We start from the raw sequence: 22,121 nt of genomic DNA, 5'->3' as shown, positions 1-22,121 counted from the left end.
GAAGGGTTGAACTAGCAATTCTCTGGGCTGTACTGACATCTGGTGGCAGTTTATATATTCATATGGTATTTGAAATCTTTTTCATAGAAAGATGGGGGGGGGGGGGTGGCAATTACCTATCCACAGTCTGCTTGCGTTTGTATTTTGGGCTGTTCCACTGTATTTTGTGGCTTCTATGTGGTGGCTATTCTTCTCCCACTGTCTTGCTTCTGACTCCCCGGGGGAAAAAAAAGTTTAAAATTACTGAAACTAATGTTTCTTTTGGCTAGTTTAAAAATGTACTAAGGACTTTAGTTTCAGATATATTTTTTTTATTATTCTGTGTGTGTCTTATAGCAGTTACATAGAAAAGGAAACATATTTATTATTTTATGTTTTATCCCATCCCTTCAAAGAGCTGCAAGGCTTGTGAAGGAAAAGAATGGGATAGTTTTCTTTCGTCAAAGCCGAAGGCACGTACAGTTGCTAAAGGAAAGCTCTGAGATCCACCTTCGTTTTTAGGTCTTCCCCATCTAACAGAGACCCTGGGGTTCCTCCTTACATACCCAGATATGTAAGTGCACGTATCCAAAATGTAACACAGAATGATCAGGACAGGAAAAAACATAGAATTCATTGGCACAGGCTTGAAGTAATCTTAGAATCATGCCAGGGTTGTTTTTGGAGAAAGTCAGTAACAGATCGTTGTTACCAGGACCAGAAGTTGTTCACTGAAGCTGCGCGCCCTTCCAGGAGCAGGCGGGTGAGAGGAAAAACTTGGCAATTTTGAGAAAAACGCTGCTTCATGCAGTAGGAGAGCAGCAGAAGTGAGCGGTTTGTGGTCTTCACAGCTGCCACCGGAGGATGGAGACGTATGAAGGGGGATCCGCCAGACCCTAGCTAGGCTCTAAGGATGCCTGCCACTGTCTGCTCCTTCCCGAGTCCAAATCTCAGCCCTTCCTTCAAACTGACGTGGCTGTTGCACTTCGTATGTTGCTGGTTGCTCAGCGAAAGAGGTGATTTGGGATGTATCTCCAAATGTAAAAGACCACGCAGTCTTTACTCCAGGACTCCACCAGGCAAGGAAGGAAGAGTTTGAAATACTTCGAAGTCTTCCCTAGGCCTGCTGCTTTTTAAGCTCTCTGTATTCAGGAGGGGGGTTACAGCACAAGTATTTTGCCCCTCAAGTGGGTCGCTGCAGGTGGATCCAGTAGCCTCGTTGTAGGCAGATTAGCCTTCCCTGTGCGCATTAGAGATGAATTTTGAGGGAGGTTTTGGAGACCGTTTTGAATTTTTTCCGTTTGTAAAAGGCAGTATAAGAGGGCTCACCATATAAATAATGCCTCATTAGTTTTGCTAATGCCATAATATTCATGAGGTTCAGTGATGCTTTCCCCATTTGGTAGGTCCCACCCACGGTGGTGTGTCTGATGCAGAGGTAGCAGAAAGAGAAGCTTTTTCAGAGGGCTCCAAGTACATGGAAAGTAGCAGGATGTCGGCTCATCCAACAAAGCTGTAAAGGTGTTATACCTCACACTATAGATAATTTTCTCCCTGTTCACAAACTAAGGGTCATTTTTCTTTATTTTCCAGTCATCTGCTGTTGGCTGATATAGTCGAGTGGTTCTTGACTGTAACAAATGTTCTGTAAAGTGAGCAGTGAGTAATTTGCATGTGTTGGCGCCCAACTTCTTGTCATCACAAGAAATTAAATATCTAACTTGCTAAAAAGGGAAGAGAATAGGTTTTCTTTTCAGTCCTTCCATTTCATGCTTTGTTGTGAAATGAAAGCAAATGCACGACTGCAGCCTCTTTATAGCGTGACCTGCATTGTGCAATTCGGAATCTCTTTCCTCCAGGTGACGGCAGGGCAGTGCTTCAGCTGGGTTTTGGGGTGGTTGGGTTTTGTTGTAGCGCCGTATTCTTTCAGCAGCTGCTTCTTTTGTAGCACTTTGTATTATCGTTTACAGTCGTAAACCTCAAGAGTAGGATAATGAAGGCCGGGGAGGGAGAGCAGATTCTAGGATCAGCTAAATAACTGTTTCACTAACACCTTGCCTCTTGGAGATCTGGAGGAGAAGGCTTTTTTTTGCAGCAGTTTGTCCTTACTGTTGTGATAAATAGCTTTGCTGAGACCATGATCACCTGTGTGGCTATCTGTGCAGGTAGTGCCTTCCTTTAACTCCCTCAGCTGCAGAATTTTAGCCTAGTTTTGCGCAGGACTTGGAGGCAAATTGCCAGCTTTATTTCTTCTCAGACACCTATAGAAGGACATGCTTTGCAATGAAAGCTGGTGGGTTTGGTGTTTTGGGTGGGGGGTTTTGTTGTTTTGGGTTTTTTTTGTTGTTGTTGGGGGTTTTTTTGTGCTCTCTGGGTACCTAGACATAGATGAAGAACTGTGCCTGGCAAGTGGTAGGCATCTATTTTGGCAAAGGGATGTGTTGCGTGTAGCTTCCTACCCCTCCCCAAGTATCTCACCTTAGAAGCATCGTTCAGACTTCATAAATACTGGTAAAAATTAGTCACCTGAAATGGTTTGGAAGTCAAAGGCAGTCAACAGAGAAGCAGGAGAAATATAGTGGACCTGTGCTTACTGTAATCATTTCATTGTTGTCATGTTCTCCTGTCGCTTGTTTTGAATGTAAACCTTTCCGAATAGGAAATACTGTGTTGAATATGAATGCTTTTCCCAGAAGATTTCCTTAAATTGCTTGAAGTTGTTATGACTATCTGGTGGGAAGCGTATCTGAAGTATATATGCAAAACTGGCTTTTAAAGTCCTAAGTCACTTATGTCATTCATTTAAATACTGAAGCCGGAGAATATATAGTAAGTCTCAAAAGTGTTTGGGATTCCATAATAGTATGAGACAATAGTATATTGCTTAGTTTTTATTGTGATTTTTCTTGTTCTGAATTTCTGGATTGTTTTTTCCTTCACCTGTTTATTTCCTTGTCACTGCATCATTTGCCTTGACAAGTTTTCTTCCTTTGTGTGCTGACAGCATGTTGCTTGTTATTGCACTAGCTCTCATAAATTTTCTTAGATATGAGGCCAACAGCTCCAATAGCTCATAGGCTTATTTTGAAAGCAGAATTCATTCTTGCTATAAAAAAAAGCCAAAGCAGGCATTTTGGGGTTTTTTTCTGCTACTTACTTTTTAGCAAATACAATATCCATGCTCTCTGAATTTACAGTTAGGGTTTTTTTTTTCCTTAGGGACATACTGGATTATTGCGGGGGGGGGGGGGGGGGGGGGGGGGGGGGGGGAGGAGTGGTGTAATTTTCTTTTTTTTTTTTTTTTTTTTTTTCATTTATTTTCCCTGTATTAAACTTGGGAAAACTGTTTTAATGTTAGAGGGTCTAACATCGGTTAGCATTTTCAAAGTCAACTGTCTGATTTTAAGCCCTGAAGTTTGAATTTTACCAGAAAAATAAAATAATAGTAAATAGAAATTTTAACCAACAGTAATAAAAGATGCAAAACAATCTGATATCATGATTGACCACTTGAATATAAAAAAAAATTTCATCATAGCCCTTAGAGGATCAAAATAAGATCTGTGAACAATAGAAATATCAGATGCCTGGCTGCCAAAGGTTGAGAGTACTGTGGTAAATTCAGTCAGAGACTACCACAATGTTATTTTTCTGCTCTCTTGTAAAAGGTTGAAATGTCTTCTGCAAATCATACTTAATGTGGAAAACCTTGAATGAGGAATGTAAGGTCTCCAGCAGCTGTTCACATGAGACTTCAAAGCTGGCCCTGCCTCCAGTAGTGGCTGGGACTAGGCAACCTCCTGAGAGGTGTTCACACCTGGATTATTCTGAGATTTACTCCTTTTTTTTTTTTTTTTTTTTTTTTTTTCCCTTGCTCTGAGGGTGCAGCTCTATGATTTTCTGTACTTTATGCTTTTGTTTCTTCTGCTGGATTCATTGCTGAGCCAACACCAGGGTTTCTTGCAAGTTTTCCTGGCACTCTGACTGGTTTGGCTGCTTGATTAAAGGACAGGGATTTCCCTCTTCTGCTGTGTGTCTTTGAGAGATCCAACCCATGGCCCCAGTCAACATGTAAACTTAGTGGAGTTTTTTTAGGAGAAATGCATCTTCTGAGCGCAGAACTAGTGTAGGTTGTTTAGCTGCTGATTAGAGAACTGATTTATTCAGGACAGCTTGAGAAGGAAACTTTTTAATTCTTGCAATTTTTGCCTTCTTTGCTCTTGTGGTTTTTATTATTTTGTAGCAGATGGGAAGGCGAAGGTGATCTGTACCTTCAGATTTATTTCAACTTCTCGGGCTCCTGCAAATCTCTAGGCCTTCTCATGAATGCTAAAGTGGGCAGTGCAATTACATAGTTCCCTTCTTTCCTTCTGCTGCTGCTGTAGTTCTTTGCCTCAACCAAAGGGATCCTCACCAGTGATTTTTTTTGTGGCCACAAGAACTGGGCTTTTAGATATGCGTCCTGATTTTCAGAGGTACTGGAATGAGATGCGGGTAATGGTAGAGGAGAAAATTGTACAGTTACTTTCATCCAACTGAAACATACTTTATGCCAGTTTCTTCAGAAACCTGGCCAATATACTGTGCTATAAATGGTGTTCATATAGTGGTGAGAACAGTGCCAGTATTGGGGCAGCCTTCTATGTGTTAAGCTCTCGGGTAAAGCTCCTCTGCCTCTTCAATAGCAGATTAACTTTTCTTAACGTAGGTTGCTGTGATTCTGTAAGAAAATTCAGGTGCCCAGTCACTTGCACATGGGGTTTTTTTGCACATGCATTGTTTTTTAAAGTAGAAACTATTAATAATCTTGTCTCAAAGTGTTTCTGATGTTGTACTAAAATCTGTTTAAGTGGAATTTTTTCTCTTCTGAGCATTTTGGCTTTTGTTCTACAAGAGAAAAACTTTTTGTTATTTATGATTGGATTCTCATTTTTTATGTTGTCTTTTCCTTTTCCCTTAGAGGTGATATATTTAAGGAAACTGAATACTTAATCTGAAAATATAATCTCAAATATACCTAGACTGCTGTTAAGTAATCTGTTGTTGTATACTGAACTCTTTAATTTACCAAGCCATGTCTTTAAAAGTATCCTCTTTTTCACAGTATTCAAAGGTGTCCCAGAACCATCGTTCCTCCGATTATTAATAATAACCCAAATATTGTAGGCATTCCTCTAAGCCAGCACTCTAGGTTATTGCTTTTAAACTGTGTTGAAATCTTCCAGCCTTTGGAAGAATTACGTGACTACTTTTACTTATGGAATGCAAATACAATTTTTCTGCTTGATTGTTTGTTAGTGTATTTATGTGCACTTACTAAAATGGTGAATTCTCTCTTCTCTGCAGGCACAACTTCAAGACATTCAGGAGTACTTTGGAGTGAACTGGCAGGAAGCCTTGCAATACCACGGTGGCAATAACAGTGGCTGTCCTCTGGAGATGCCAAAACTCAGCTTTATTTTGAACTTTTCTTACACCTCCCAACCTGCGCGCAAAGGACTTAACATTGATTTGGATTCACGTGGTATAAAACAGTCATGGGTATGGGCTTTTTTCCTCCCTTTACTTGACATCTGCGTGTTTCCAGCAATCAGTGATGAAGTCTGTACTAGGTCTGCTGACATTTGGTCTGTTTTTGAGAGTTCTGAGTGACAGGTACTGTAAACATCCTACACTCTCAGCTGTGGAAACTAAGAAAGCTGGGAGAAGGCTGTTTACTCTCCCTGCCTTGGAAATCGTCTGGAGGACAAGGGTGGAATATTGTGAGCCCTGTGTTGATTGTGTTTCTGACAACCTGTATTTCATATTTTACATTATGGTGTCAGTAAACAAATAATAGCATTATATCATGTCATCGGTGTCTCACGTTCTGACTGAGGTCAAAAGGGCCTTACAATATGCTTTAGCTGCACTGCCAGCTTGAGGGAAACTTAAATAGTAGCAATAATACATTACAATACTTTCATCCTTAAGCAGTGATTAAAACAGACCCGTCGCGCTGGGTTTTTTTATAGGTGGTGGTACATACAAGTTACAGTGTAGACATCCTCAGGTTGACACATCAGTAGTGTATTTAATCAAAATCAACCTTAAATGTTTGGGTTTTGTTTTCTAAGATTCACTCAATTCTTGTTTCCTACCCAAAAGGGTGTCAACCCATCAGAGGTGTCAACACTGATTAACTCCATCTCTAAATTAACTGAATTAAAGATACAAAGGTATTTGCCTTGTGTTTTCCGCTTGCTGTTCCCTGCCACTTGCCCCCCAGACTGTATTATTCTTTGTACTTTGTCCTGGGAATCTTCCTCTTCCTCCCTGTGTTTCTTGCATGCTATTTGCCATTAGACAAGTAGAGCTTCTCATTTTAAATGTAGAATAAGCTGAAAAAAAAAAAAATTCCTTTTAAATCTAATATCCTGCTGGCATGGTCGAAATCCTCATGAAGTGTAGTTTTGCAGCTCTTCTTAAGCAGTGACTTTCACAGAAAGAATATTGTTTCCTCTTTTTTTTCTTTTTTTCTTATTTATGGAAGGGGACACCTTTTGTGCTCTAAGAAATTTTCATAATACAGTTGAATTCAAAGATCGCTTTCCAGCTCCTTTTTGCAATAGCATTCTTCTGTCTGCAGATCCTGCTGCTTCAGCTCTTTAGCAAAGGCATTTAAATATAAAATCTTTGAAATAAGAGCTGTTCTAAAAGTGTAAATATCAGGGTTTGGAAAGTGATGGGAGTGGGAAGACAACAGAAGAATGGTAAAAGATTGTGTAAGTGTTTGAAGTAGTACTTCAACAACTTGGACAAAAAAGAATTCAACTGTTAGGCAGAGCTAAAAAAAAAAAAAAGTCAATTATTTGAAGCAGTAATTATTTTTCAGGCTCTGGCTTGCCTTCCTTTTGGAAAAAGCAATCGGAGGGCAAGCCAGAGTCACAGGGCCCGTTAGAGTGCTGTAGCCAAGGAGTAAGTCGATGAGTGAAAAGAAGGTTGAGGTCTGGCTGTGCGCTAACAAACACCGGCGCTTCAGGTTTGTGGGGGTTTAACTCATGATTTGTGCAGGAATTTCAGAGAAAAAGCAGAGTTAGCCTCCTAAAATGATCATTTTAAGGAGGCGTTAGCTGTTCAGACTAGTCAAACGATAGAGGGTAGCATTTCCTCGTGCACATGGTTCCCTCGGCAGAGAGAGATTTCCGAGGGTGGTGGAGCGCGCGGTTACATCCTCCGCTGCATGGCGATACTGGTTGTAGGCTATGCTGTTGAGGAGGGACAACCTCCTGAAAGGAGGCAACATCCTGAATTTGTGGGCTGTGGTTTTTTTATATTATTCTCACTTAAATTTGCTTTGGGTTTAGAATCATTATTTTGTGTCAACGGGGAAAAACTTGGCTATATTTAGCGTTACTTATTTGAGCATTTAATAGTGAAATTCCGTCTTCAGTTTCATCAGTGTAGGTGACCGCTGGAGTCTTTCTCGTACGTTCTTCCTTGGCCACGCTTTCCTGCCCTTTTACTTGTGCTGACCATGTTTGTTTAAACTGCGAGCTAATTCAGTGGCTTGACCCCGCTGAAAACTAAATAAGCAAAACAGCTTTTATGCAGACCAGCTGAGTAATGACTTACTCCACTACTGTGCTGTGGGCTAAAATGCTACTAAAAATGCTAATTCCTTCAAATATGGCCACTTTTCTGAAGAGCTAGAGCAGAGTTTATTCTAAATAGGTTATGAAATCCTAAAACAATAAAATGGTGAAATTACAGGATTTTGTATATTTTCGTATTTTGATATTAAATTATTTTGTTAATGCTGTTTGAATGCAATTGCAAGCATGGTGCTAAAATAAATTCAGATAAAATTGTTTTAATTAAATTTTTTCATTTTTAGAACGCCATTCATGCTTCTCTGAAAGATTTGTTTGTAAAGTCTAATAACTAAGTTGTGTTGGAAATAGGGAGCAACCAGTAATTTTGCTACCTCTAGGCCTTTAATTGTGAAGGTATCTTCTGATGTACTTGCCGCCATACTGAGCACTGTATAAATTGCATTATTTCTAGATCACAGAGGTTTTTTCCCCCAGGTGTCACTTGCCAGTCTAAAGGCAAACGTTGTGTCCTTTTCTCTTGTTAATCTCAGACTTCAAAGAGTTTAAGATTCTTTCCAGTCTATCAATTAAATATAGAGCTTTCCCATTGTGAGAAAACATACAGAGCTGTTTCAAAAGCCTGTTGCCAGTAATGAGTTTTGGATTGGGTCCATGGAGAGGTAATCTGGATAGCTACCACAGCAAGTCATCTGTGGGAAATTGCTGATTGTAGGCATGAGCTTTTTTTTATTTTATTTCTTTTTCCTTGAGGTAGGGTTCTGCCAAGATGCAAATGTGACTTGGTCCAAGTGATTCTTGGCACTACCCAGGACAATATCATTCTTGCATGTTAAGCTCAACATGCTGCGTTGATTGTGTTTTGGTTTGGGTTGTTTTTCTATGATGAAGAGGAGGACGGTTCTATCATGTTTCCTTATTTCTAAACTTAAGTTTAGGTATTGTGATTTTCTCCCTATAAACTCTTAACACAGAGGTGAAGCAGAATTTTTTCTTTTCTTTTTTTTTTTTTTTTTTTTTTTTTTTTTTTTTTTTTAAGCTACATTCTTGATTACATAGTTGCTCTAGGTAATTGCCTAACATCCAGTTTTGGTAATACAGGGAGTGACTGTGGGAAGAAGGAATGTGTGGGAGTCCTTGGGTAGCCCTGTTGCTTGTTTGGAGATTGCGACCTGACCTTGAGGTTTAACAGTGAAATATTAGAAAAACATTGTATTAAAAGCTTCAAAGAGCTGCTAGTGAGGGAAAGGAGAGGTGAACGGGGAGGAGAGGTGACTGACTTTATCCTCCAAAGGAGGAAAATAATATATTGTTGATTTTAAGTGTAAACACTTACTTGATGATTGTCCTGGTTTTGGCTGGGATAATAGAGTTAATTTTCTTTCTAGTAGCTGGTATAGTGTTATGTTTTGTATTTAGTATGAAAATAATGTTGATAACTGAAAACATCAGTGTGTTGTTGCTAAGTAGAGTTTAGGCTAAGTCAAGATTTTTTCAGCTTCTCATGCCCAGCCAGCAAGAAGGCTGGAGGGACACGAGAAGTTGGGAGGGGACACAGCCAGGGCAAACTGGCCAAAGGGGAATTCCATACCACGTGCTGCCATGCCCAGTATATAAACTGGGGGGAGTTGGCTGTGGGGAGTGGATCGCTGCTCGGGAACTAACTGGGCATCGATCGGTGAATAGTGAACAATTGCATTGTGCATCATTTGGTTTGTATATTCCAATTTTTTTTATTATTTTTTTTCCATTCTTTCCTATTAAACTGTCTTTATCTCAATCCACAAGTTTTACTTTTTTTCCGCTCTCTCCCCCATCCCACTGGGTGGGGGGAGTGAGCGAGTGGCTGCGTGGTGCTTAGTTGCTGGCTGGGGTTAAACTGCAGCAATGATACAGTAAAAGAGAGCAGCAGTTGTCCTTGATGCTTATACAAAAGTAGAGTTCATTTTATGCAGTAAATCTCACTGTCCCTGATTCTGATTCAGTGTGGGAGAATTTAAAGGTCTGTGACAAGCTATTCTAACTTTGAAGACCTATATCTACATGGAAGAAGAAAAAAAGAGTTTGCTTTGAATGTGAAAGAGGAGAAGAAAAACACATTATGTGGACTTCAGTCATAACTGCCCCTGAAATGAGAGAGGGGATTCTAGGTTCGAATTTTATCTGTGCTAGGATTGAGATAAAAACATGTAAAAACAACTGTCCTGCAAAATGCAAACAGGTGTGGGACATCTGCCACACAAATATGCATTCATATGCAAACAAAGATTTTTAAAGCTCTAAAAATACATTAACTTAAAAAGTGAGCAAACACTTCTTTTTTCTTTGATTCAGGCTTTCTTCAAAATTAGGTTCTGTGTTTTAAAAACCTTTTTTTGTAAACTGATTCTCTTATAAAGCACATTTAATTAAACAGAACACAAAACCTGAAGCTTCTTTTATTCTTGTGTGAAACTTTGGTTCATTGTCAGCTCTGGGCTCCATCCAAGACCTACTTAGCTACAGTTAGGCTTTTGTTTCTGTATTTTTGACCTTTGGTTTTAAGGATGTTAGGGTGAATTAAATGGAAATATGCTTTTGTAGCAAGCACTTTATGTAATAAGCAAACTTCAGTGAAGCATTGCAGTCTGTAACTACAAAGTACCTCAGAAGAGAAGCTGAGGGCTTGCTTATTTTAAACAGTGTAATATGATAGTTAAATTACACCTTATTTACCTCTCCAAAAGGGAGAGTAGAGTGCGGCTGTGTTGCATAAGCCTTACGTTTGCAGCACTGACTCCCCTCCAGGAGAGGATCCAGTTTTGTTCCTGTTACAGTTAACGGGATTTTTGTTGCTGCCTTGGTCGTGTTGTTAGGCTGTTAAAATAATACTGCGGAAAGATGGGCTCTGATCCTGGCTTTGGACAAGACTCTCTGCACTTTGTTTTCTCCTTTGTGAAAGATGACGGCGCTTCCTCTGTAAGCGCAGAAGCGCGCGTTGTTTAGGAGTCTCTCTCTTTGCGGCGAAGCGTGTTTCCCAAAATCATACCATCACGAGGTGGTTTGTCTCGCTGTGTTCCAGCCTTTCGCTATGTTTTAGATAGATTGCACTGTTCGGTTGTACCGCTGGGGAAGCGGGAAGGATGTGCTTATTACAAGACCTAAGGCAGGGTTATCGTAAAGGCTGCTGAGAGCTCCTTCTTGTGCTTCGGGTGTGATGCCGTCCTCCCACAGGTGCCGAGCGGGCACACGGCACCTCTGCTAGTGGAGTGGTGGGTTTAAGCGTGTGATACAGGGCAGCCCGTGGTTCGTACGGTCGTACCCCAGCAGCCGGGGTACTGAGGGCTGCCCAGCTACGGCAGCGTGGAAGTCAGCTCCAAGCCGGCCTCACCCCACTTTCTGGTACCCTGGGTATATTCTTAGGTTACGGGAAGGTCCAGCAGACCCTGTTTCTTTTCTCTTAGCTCAGGAGAAACACAGCGAGCATCGCCACTAACTAAGGACTTCTGGGCTTTGGATCGTTTGAAGTCTGCCTTTCTCCAGTTGTTTCTCTATAGCCTAAAGCACCTGCTGGCTCAGGTGTTCTGAAAAAGTGCTGCTAAAATAACTCTGCTCTCATGGGCAAGGGATAGGGTGATATTGACAAATGAAACAATTCCAGGATCTATGAAATTCATGTTCTGTTCCTTGGCCAGAAATAGATGGCTCTGTATAGCGATGAACTTCATAAATAGTTGAACTTTGTGCAACTTGCCTAGCTTGCAAACGGTTTTGGTAAGGATGTTGAGATGCCACTGGATTATGCTTAGTTCACGAAGTACAGATTAAATATGCACAGTGGTAGATTTATTATTTTTTATTCTTAGCAGTGAATGTACTCACTGCATTGATATTAAGGGAGCTGCTAATTAAGATCTTGCAGCTTGACTATATGCACTTTAATGTGAGGTATTTAAAAGACGTGTAGATGTGGCACTTAGGGACATGGGTTAGCGGTAGACTTGGCAGTGTTAGGTTTACGGTTGGACTCGATCTTAAAGGTCCTTTCCAACCTAAATGATTCAGGGATTCTATGATTCTAATTGATTAAATGCTACAATATTCTTTGTGCTGCCTGCATGGAAGAGCAGATCAAATCTAAATTGAAATAGATCATGTTTTATTGCCTTGGGGTAATTGTGTGTAGCGTACAGCCTTTGAAATTAGAAGTGACAAAACCAGTTGTCTTGGTTGCCACTCAGAGTAAGCGTGTGTCATAGGGTATAGGTTTGCAAAACCAGGAGTGACCAAACTTGTCTGCTCTTTGCTGAAAGGTCCTGATACTCATGAAAAGTCCTACAGCCACTCGTGTTCACGGCTAGGAGTCCTTCGTGTTGACTTCTGGGGACCCTGGTGCTTCTGATGACCATTGCAGTGCCTCCCCTCTGACCCCAGGAAAGGGCTCTCCAGGGGTGTATTTATCACCTACTTTCCCTCTTGAAAGTGAAAGTATCAGCTCCCTTTTGTGATCAGCCTCCCTGAAGTTTGCATGCTCTGCAAGTCTCGGCAAGTACCCAAACGGAGGGGAGCTTGGTGATACTCCACCTTGGGAGACAAGCTCTACTGCTAACGAAGATCTATTTTCTGATACTTCCAGTGGCAAACTTTATGCTGACAGCGTGTTTTTACCTATCATTAATGTTTCTGTCTCCTGCAGAGATGTGTGTGTGTTAGTTCAAATGCTTTTTTGTGGGACTCTTCTGCTCTTTATTTCGGAGATTTGGTTAGAGCTATGTGAACTCGCTGTGTCATATGGCTTGGTTAGGATAGGAAAGGAGTAGGACTGAAACTCAGAGGGCAAAAGAAGTTGAATGGAAAATATCTGGTAAGATTTTTTTTTTTTATGAACTGCTGAGCTCTTCCAAGTGGGGGAGAAAAAGGATCAAAAATGAAAAGTATTAAAGACAAGTTGATGTCTGAACTGTCAGTTCAGGAAACTCCAGAGAGAAACTGAATGGAAAGTTTTCCCCTGAAGTCCCCATGGAATTTTTAAAGACAAATCTAAATGGAGAACAGCACAGATTTATGTCTTTGTCTACAGGAACGGAATAATTATTGGCAGCCAGAAAAGAAACTCCAGATTCTTGGCAGAAAAAGAAAGAGGTCCGGCTCAAAGACTTGAACCGAGTTGATTTAAGGTCTTTCATGGGCAAATGTAAGATTTTAATATGTACAATAGAACAAATTTGTGGAAATGCGGAGGTGGGAAATGGAAAATGTTGGTTAGGGCTTGAAAACATGTATACCTGTGTTTGGTTTCTTTGAGTATTTTTGCAGGCTGGAATGTTGTCTGAACATATGCCAAATGCATTGTTTACAGCAAGTAAGGTAATTACCTATAAAGGAATATAGAAGTTCCTGCTTCAGATTGTGGTCTGTCACTTAATTTTAAAAGCAAGACTTATTTTGAGTATTTTAACAAAATTTAACAATTTCTATTTCACATTTTAATCTGGAATGAGAGGAAAGGTAGTTTATGCTTTCATCATCTCCCAGTTTCAGCAGTCTGAAAAATATATGTGGATTTTAGGTGCATAAAAGTTCACAATGATTTCTTGATTGCTGTGGGGGGTGTTGCTTTGGGGGTTTTGCTTGCTTTTTTTTTTTTTTTTTAGTAGATCATGCGGTTCTTTTGATCTATTTGATGTTTTTGGAATTGTCTAAGGCAGCGTTAGGCTGGTTTTACTCCCCTCTTGCCCTCTCTCTGTATTTGCATCTAGTGAAGAGGGGGAAGTAAGGATTTTGCTTCGGTCCATTTGAGTCAAGATTCCTATACTGTGCAAAGATTTTTGGTGAGGCGTTCGCAGGCTTTTTCATATTGCTGGTTTAGTACCATCCGCTAGTTCTGCGGGAATGTGAGAGACGGTCACGGACTGTGTGCGCTGGGGCTGGTACGGAGGGAGGTGTTAGCAGGGCAGGAGCAGCAGGCTGGACCTCTGTGTCCGTGAAACCTTCCCCTCCGACTCCCCTGCTGAACTTCAAAGAAGCTTCACAGGTCTGTCCAGTTTCATTTCTCTTCAGATTAACCTGAAAGATGGACAAATGCATACGGCTGTCACCAGTAGGGCTAGTTCACATGGCTTAGCAATCTAAGGTGTTTTTTTAATGTCTGCTCTTCTGAAGGGAATTTCAACCGAGACATCAAAAGGTATAGGCAGGGGGAGAGAGAGCTTCACTTTTTTAAGCAGGAACATTGGCTTGTTACCTGGCTCCAGGGACTTGCCTATACATGGAGTTGTTCTGAACAGCTCTCTGTGATGCTTCTGTGAATAGAACAGGAGCTTCCAAAAATAATTTGAATCATCCATTGCCTTTGAAATGCACATTCTGCTTTAATAGTAACAGACAGTTTTTAGGCATAGACAAGTTCTTGACAATTTGTTGAAAACCAAACCTTTTTGTGGAAATATTCTCTACTTCGAATGAATATTTGAGAAATGTGCTTGGATCCAGACTGTGGTTTGTGTGTGCCCGATCCCACTAAGGGGGACGGAGGACCAACTCTCAGCTGATCTGTCTCCTACATCTTGTGTTTCGTAGCTAAGGAACTGAGAGAAATTGGGCTGAGAAGAGGTAGGTGTCCAGGAAGGTTCAAGAGGGGCTAAAGCTGGAATGGTTGCCAGCAGAAAGAGACCTAGAATCAGGACTGCAGAAAGGCTTAGCAGAAGCAACCTGAGGATGGCTTGAGTAGAGAGAAGTCTTGGGAAACCAAGAGAAGAGCAAACCTGGGGAAGGACAGAGCTTGCTACTTAATATAAGAGCATCAGCAGCTGATTTCGCAGGAGAGGAGATGGCATGAAATCTTGCACAAGAGGGTGTAGAATGCAGAAAGTAGGCAATGTGTGTGTGTGTATATAATCAAAAGGCAGCAAAATGTGAGACTGCTCTGCCTTTGCGGGCTCGTGAGAGAGAAACTGGAAGTACTGTACCAGTGAACCTTTTTTGAAGATGGGGCTTGATAGACCTTTAGCTTGAAACAGGCTTGTGTCCAGCTGATGCAGGGAGAACTTGTAATTGTTTGGAAAAGACCGTCTATACGTATTGTGAGTCCTATTGCATGGGTTTCTCCCTTGGTGAAGGAAGGACTGGTCCTCCCACATCAGTCCACTGACAACCAGCTATTGCTCAGCCTCGAAAGGGCAAGGTCATCAGCTAAGAGCCTGGTCTGTGGGGTCACGTTCCTCTGGAAGGAGAAGCCTTTTGCCCTGGTCACCCGTAGCCAAAGCCCCTGCACCATCAAAGGAAGATGCCAGGGTTCGCAACCTGATTCTGAGAGGGAGAGTTAATTATCTTCTTGGCCATTCTCAACAAAAAGCAATATATAAAGCAGCCAAGGATTCAAATATGTTACCCCAAACCACCTGCGCCAAATCAAGCTATTCTAAGAACAACATTCTATCAACAAGTGATTTGGGAAAGCCTCCTTTGAACATTGTCCTCCTCCGGAGCGGTGTTTTGGAGGTAGATCTGCAGCGTCTATAAGGTTCATCAAGTGCTGAGGTACAAAATGGAGCTGTCTGTACTCCTGCGGGTCCCTGTGGTGGCTGGTGCGAGGGGACCAGAGGCAGGGCTGCGAGAACGGAGTGGAAAATGAGTTTGATAATGTGGATTTATATTTGGGGATTTTTTTTGTGGCTGGAGACTGTGGAGCTGATAGAGGACAGGAGGGGCTGCTGCCCCTGCTGCCTCCGAAACACTAAAAAATAATAATAAAAAACCCCAGTCTTCAGTGCTGCTGCTGGTTTGGCACAACACAAATCTGCTGTTTTCCCCCCGCACTCTCTTTTCCGTCCAGCCAAAAACCAATCTAAAATCCCTACCGGCAGAATTAAAAGAAATAAAATGATTCCCTCAGTCCTCTCTGGGGCCTGTTTGGCTGGACTGGTGCCGGTACGAGGGGGTCGGTCCCACCGGCCTCCCCTGCCATCGCCCGTCCACGTGGCCTTGCTCCCCGAGGAGAAACGGAATAATCTGAGCTAACAATGGAGTAATAAAGGTCGGGTCTTAATGAGTGAGGATGTAGCCGAGCTTAATAACTCCTGTTTTCCGACTGCTGTTTTCTGTTTCGGGACAGGAAAAGTGATTTTTCTGCTATAATTCAGGGTGACTTTGTCTCCCTGCTCATTTAGGATTTAGGCAATAGATAGTTAAGGCACTCTGAAATATTTTTGCAGCTAGCTAGTCTGTGAATTATAGCAGATTTGGCCTATTTTTGGAGGGGTTTGAGGCAGAGATGTTTACAACAGCTTGCAGAAAGACAGGACTTGCTTTTGTAAAATTCTTAATGTGCCAGCATTCAGTACCTAAGTCTTGCTGCTAATCAGTCTGTAGGTTTTGGAAACCTTTTTTTTTCTTTCTTTCTCCCCCGCCCCGTGTTTGTAGAGGTGGGGAGAGGTAAGACCTTCAAACTAGCAGAAGCACAAAACTCTTGTTTGCTTTTTCAGATAGAGGTCCAGCTCCAAGCTGCGCAGTTGACAGAGGCTAGTTATGACTGCACCTTACGTCTTGCTAACGCTTTTCAGTTTATTTTTGTCACCTCGCGAATACTACCTTCTCTGTCCCACTATATTCTGGACGAAATCTTTGAGGAAAGACAGCAAAGGACAAGATGATAACATTATACCATCCAAGATGGCTTTTTAAGGCTGGCATGAGACTCCATATTATTCCTTTGGTGCAGGAGAGGGAAATCTTTCATTTGAAGAAAGGTTGCGGACAGCTCTAAACCCTGGAGCTTTGGGGAATAGTTTGATTCCTGTTTTCATTTTGCTGAAATTTAAGATAAATTATTCTATCGAAATTTCTGTATAGAATTGGGCAATAAAGTCAGTATGCTGGGCAGCTGTGGAAGGGTTCACTTTCTGTGGTTCTTAGAAGAAAAGATCGGGAGCAGGCAAGGCTTGTTCATTTGCATTACAAGAAAGCCCAGCGTACTGGCTTGTCTGTCACTGCGGTATTTCATCTGTCCGCCCGGGCTTTCTCTCTGCATCCGACTGAGTTCAGCAACGTGGCTCCATTGATTTCTGTCAGCAACGCAGGGGGTTTCACCGGACAGATATTACACTATTCAAGGTCTAATCATCTTTGACATGAATGGGGAAGGAAAAAAAATGCATTTCTGAGTGTGTGCCTGAGGTCTGTTGACACACAACTTCTGTTGCAACCAGTGGGAAAGCACGCTTGACTCAGGCTCAGCACCCCAGTCTTACTGTATCTTACAGCACAAGTACTGGTTTTGGGGTTGTTTTTTTTTAATTGTAACTTGTGATTGTGCAAAGGTGTTAGTTTGACTTTTTTTCAATTGCTCTTTCAGGAGCTCTAGACTGTTGCTCAGGATAAACAATCAAACCGTTCTGGTGAGTGCTGCACTTTGCGCCTTCGCTCCCGAGTATGGTCATGCTGAGGAAGGGACCAGCTCTGCTGAAAAAATCTGTGAGCTTCAGACATTTGTAAATAACAGGGTGGTTAGAAAGTCAGAAGACTAACCTTGCGCTATGTTAGGGTAACTGTAGGACCAATAAAATGAACGTTTGCAACTCTAGAAAAGCTTGAATTTCAAAATGCCTACTGTACCAACCCAGGCATGACTTGGCAGTAATTGCTGTAGGATATCTAAATTAAGCCATGAGGTTTCTGCTGTGGCAACTGTTAGGAAAGACTTTGCAATGCACATCAATTCCTCCAGGACCCAAATGCACTTTTCCTTTCAAGGGGGAGTTGTGGGCATCCAGATCGTTGCAGACAAGTTACCGAGGCCCTAAATCAGCAAAATGCTTTTAAGCGTATCCTTAAGCACTTTGTTGTTGGTGAAGGGGAGACATAAGCTCTTCATTATCTGTGCTGAACAGGGAGCTGGGAGGCTCCTCGAGTATCTTTTAAAACACTTATATGCTAGCTGTGCCCTGAAATGCAGAGCCCGAGAAGCTGCTGCCTTACCCTCTAGCTGCGCTTGTCTTCTGTGAATATGCTCACTAACCTTCAAGTAAATGGTGCCTTGCATCTGACTCTTTGTGGGAATTTTGCCTATCCCTAGTGCTTATCAGTTTAGAAGAATACGCATAATGCTCTGTTCAGCTTTAACTGGAGCACTTTAGATATGGTCCATCTTATCCAAATACTGCTGAGCATGGGATTATTAAATAATCTGAAAGACAAATGGAGGATGAAGCCAGGAGGGGAACTGACTTTGTCTTTTAGATGCTCGCATCTGTAGCATAACCAGGCGTTGGTAGATACTTCAGCCCTATGAGCACAGCCAGCACTTTGGAGTTCTCCGCAGGAGGCAGAAAAAGAAAGAAAAAAGCCCACCCCATCCCCTCCCCAAAGCAGCAGGCAATCGCAGCTGTTCTCAAGGAGAAGGTTTGTGTCAGCAGATCTTACACAGCTACGCTCAGAAAGTTTGTGTCAGCAGCCATAAAAGCTGGCCCGTCAGCATTTCTGTTTTATTCCATACACAAAATGCATATTACTGAACAATTATGCCAAAGGCAGGGAATATTTCTTGATAACACAACTTGGAAGAAGCGTCTTCCTGTGGGAGCAATTCATGTCACGTGCTGCAGAAAGCTGTGTGGGTTTAGATGCAAATCCTTGTTGCTGGTACTTGCCGTAAAATTGCGTTGAGAGCCAAGTCATTTGGTGTTACATCTTGGCCAAGGGAGTCTTGGCCTGATCCAAAGTCCGTGGAAATTAGTGCATTCCTGGTAATTCTAACGAGCTTCCAAGCATGCCCCTAAAAAGCATGTTCATTATGAAGGGAGCTCGGTGATGTTTGCATTTTTAGCCTCCAAAGTCTTCAGAGAATACAGAAAAAGCACAGTGAGTTCAGTGTGCGGTTGGGATCTAGCTGTCATAAAAGGCAGGACGGAGAGCTGGGATGACTTTCGAATACAAACTGATTGACTGCTTTAATATATCTTTATTTCTCTATCTCAACCACCAGTTAACTGTATTTTGGCTGTCTCCGTTAAGAAAGATGTTTTTATTCCTCCTTTGTCAGAGGTCACAGTTCAGAAGAAATTTTCTTTTAAATAGCTTCGGTGGAGAAACAGAATTGGGTTTTAATTTCACTTTCTATTGAATGAGCCCTGCTTTTCTCTGCTGTGAATCGGCAACAACTTGCTGCACAGTCCCCATCTCTGCTTACTGGCAAGCGCAAGTTCTTTCAGAAACAAACAGAAAACCCAAGCAAAAAGTCATGCTTGGAGTAGTTAAGGAAGCAGGAGAAAAGGAGCATAAAATCCCCAGACGCTCATTGTGGATTTTATCTCTGTCCTTGTACAGGAGCTTGACTAATTAATTGCATGAAGCTCCAGGTCTGATTTCCAAAACTAATACAGACGTGTTTGGATACGGGGACTCTGGTGATCCAAATCAGCGTGGAAATTGCTGTGAGGCTGAGATCCACCTTGCCTACTTGTGGGTTGTTACCGATCTGCTGCTGGTGGTTACCACTGCAAGCCACTCAGCTGGCACAGCAGATTTTACAAGGCACACTCTTTTGCTTTCTCTCTTTTGCTTTCTCTCTTTTGCTTTCTCTCTTTTGCTTTCTCTCTTTTGCTTTCTCTCTTTTGCTTTCTCTCTTTTGCACCTGGAAGCAGGAGACTCTCAGAAAGGAGAGGAAAAAAAATCAATCATGGACACACTATTTTCTGTTTTTTCTATGGACCTTCTAGTAGTATGGTATTCAGTCAAAACAAAGACATGAATTTTATCCATGTTAGAAACAGCCTGGCATACTTTAAAGCCTGGTGGCTATTCTCTAGCTTAATGTATATGTACCTTTTTTTTATATATATATATAGGTTTGTTTCTTTCCAACAAACATGAACTATTTTTTTTTTCCCTCCATGAGTCTGAGTGTGTTTCTGTTTGTTTCAGTGGGAAGTGTACGGGACCTCTCACCCTGTCTTTTACAGGGCAGCGCTGATCTCTTCGTGTGGGTTTTGGAGGATGTTGGGTATGTGGATGTTACAGCTTTGTCTAACCAGAGAAGCCAAGCCTTTGTGCTTGCAGTTCATTCCAGAACATCTTTTGCAGCATTACTTATCCATAAATGCCAACCTGTTGGGGCGGTACAGGGGGGGCATTATACTCTTGTGGCAGTTGTTTTGGGGAAGGGCGTGATATTGCTTTTTCTGACGTTAATAACAGAACAACAGATTTTGCTGTGTTGTTTTTATGAGAGAAAGACCCAATTATTAATTTTTAGCCATATATGCAGGCACAGTCCTGTTCACCTCACAAAATGAAAACGAATGCCCTGAGGACTAACTGCAGATGTTTCTGTATAAGCTGAAGCATAATTCTTTAGGATATCGTGCCATCTTGAATACCTCCCCACCACCTAGGGACTGAGTTGATAGTCACCTCCAGTGTTCATCTGTTTCCTCAAAACCTCCTCTACAGCAGTGCCTCAGTACTTCTGATGGGCAGGATCTCACGTAGGTTCAGAGTCCTGCGCTGCCTGAGTACGTTGATAGGTACCACAATATTTTCGTTACCTTCCTCATCCGTCTTCATACCTTCCTGAAAGTTATCTAGAAACTAAGACGTCTTCTCCGTTGGTTAATGGTATCCATGCAGTGGGTGAAACTGGAGGAGAGAAGCTCCTAAGAGTTTGTCATCCTGTAATCTTTCAACTATTCAAATAATTTTAGTGACTCACAGAAAGATAACAAGAGCCAACTGCTTCTCTTTGACTTGGAGAATCAGATGGCAAAACCCAGCAAATTAGGCCTGAAAGGGCTGAAGAACCCCTCTAGTTGCCTAGGAGGGAGGAAAGGAAGAGGATCGGTTGATTCACTTGAAAAGCAGTCACAGTTTCCTCTCTGTCCAGCCAACATTAGTGTCTTCAAAAACACTTTTTCCTGATACAGAGCTTAAACTGATTTTTTTTTTTTTTCAGCTTTAGCCTTTTACACTATTACAGCTAATCCCAGTGGAAATATTTCTCTCCCTTTCATTATTTTTCTCTGTGAATATTTATATAGTTATCTAGCTGTTTCCTTTAATTCTTCTCCCTTTAGGCCAAATAAATCTAGTTCTTGTCATCTTACTTTCAAAGTTGTATTTTTAAGTAATAAAGCAGTGTTAAATATAGTTGAAAGCAGACAACATAATGCATCTGAGATTTCACAATAATTTAGGCTTTTGGAGACAATAGTGTCCATTTTACTAAGACCAGTAATCCAATATTATGAATTAGTCCCTTGTCAGAAGTTTTTGAACATTTGAAATAATAACTGGCTTTAAAAAATAATTTACAACTGGCATGTAAAAGCCTGTTGTCGGACATTATGTAAATTCTCCATCCTGTTTTAACACTAATTACAATGAGAACTTGAATGTTTAATTTTTAAACACTGAATTAATTTTTCCTTTTGCTTGTTAAAACACTATGAAACAGCTCGGAAACTCTTGTGACATCTGACATGGGACTTCATGGTTCCTGATGGAAAGCGTTGCGTGTTTCCTCACATCCTGCTCTGGCAATGTTACTGCTATTCATTCTTCAGCAAGTGGGACTGGGAAGAAGTCCAGGTTTATCTGTCTCTTCCTGGGGGAACTGGGAGATCCAGGAGATTATGGGATTCAGAGACTCTTAACTTCTAAAGCATTTGTTGGAATTGCTAGTAACTGAAAAGTTTAATGTACTAAATACATTTGCAAAGCCTCTTACTTACAATTTGTATACCAAATGGTATCCTGCAGAGTAAGCTTTTTGGTGGGCACTCTCTCCTGGAAAAGTCACGTAGAAGTTAACAAAGATGTGGTGACCAGAATTTGACAGAAATTAGCCCTTAGCTCAATAACACATCGCTGCTGGTTTGATTTGTTCACTATAATTTTTTATGGACAATATTGCTAAGTCATTATGTGGTAGGTAGTATATATAGATCTTCTGTTTAGATTCGTAGATACTCTGTTGAAATGAAAAGTGGAAATGATGAGGATTGGAGGTTTATCGCTGCTTCCTCCCTAAGATCTTGACTACCCCTGGTTAAAACTTCTGAGTGCCCCTCAAAGCAGAGTTACTGAGGTGACTGCACCAAGACTAAAAATATTCTGAAGATGGATCTTTTTAATGGTTTGACCAATAATTTGAGCTTTGCAAACTCATGCCTTTGGCTCCAAACGCTGGATATTTTAAAGCAGGTTCATAATGAGTGATGGAAATTTACCTTTTCCAGGTGACACCCTAGACACATTGCCAATATACCTAGTTTAAATTTACTAAGCAAGTAAGCAATAAAATAAAGTCTACAGAGGTATATGAAACTAGGGTTGCTTGGATTTACTGCCACTAGATACACGATGAGTATGATTAAGAGGCACTTTATGCTGACTTTCTAATAACTCTCTGCTAAAATATGTATTTCAGGCAGTTCTGTCAGCTTTATTGTTACTTTTTAATTTTGGTCTAAAGATTTTTATCAGATGCGATTGTTCCCTTTGGGGATTATAGGATGCATAAATTTCTCAAGATGAGAGAGTTTCTGTGATTCATTTTTCTTGAGCTCTGTTGGTTAA

The 22,121-nt window shown here is 41.3% G+C and overlaps 1 long non-coding RNA gene across 1 annotated transcript in view; it reads left to right on the top strand.

Moving 5' to 3' along the window:
- The window catches only part of LOC126046164 (uncharacterized), a 38,167-nt gene extending 32,648 nt beyond the window's left edge, over positions 1-5,519 (top strand). Inside the window, exon 3 of the long non-coding RNA XR_007508240.1 lies at positions 5,326-5,519. This is a non-coding gene — a long non-coding RNA (uncharacterized LOC126046164). The remainder of the gene's footprint in view (positions 1-5,325) is intronic.
- Positions 5,520-22,121: the final 16,602 nt, after the last annotated feature.

This window comes from Accipiter gentilis, chromosome 15 (genome assembly GCF_929443795.1).
Source record: "Accipiter gentilis chromosome 15, bAccGen1.1, whole genome shotgun sequence".
NCBI classification, from domain to species: Eukaryota; Metazoa; Chordata; class Aves; order Accipitriformes; family Accipitridae; genus Astur; species Astur gentilis.
The sequence above is the reverse complement of the archived record's forward strand: the minus strand, read 5'-3'. Positions and strand labels throughout refer to the sequence as shown.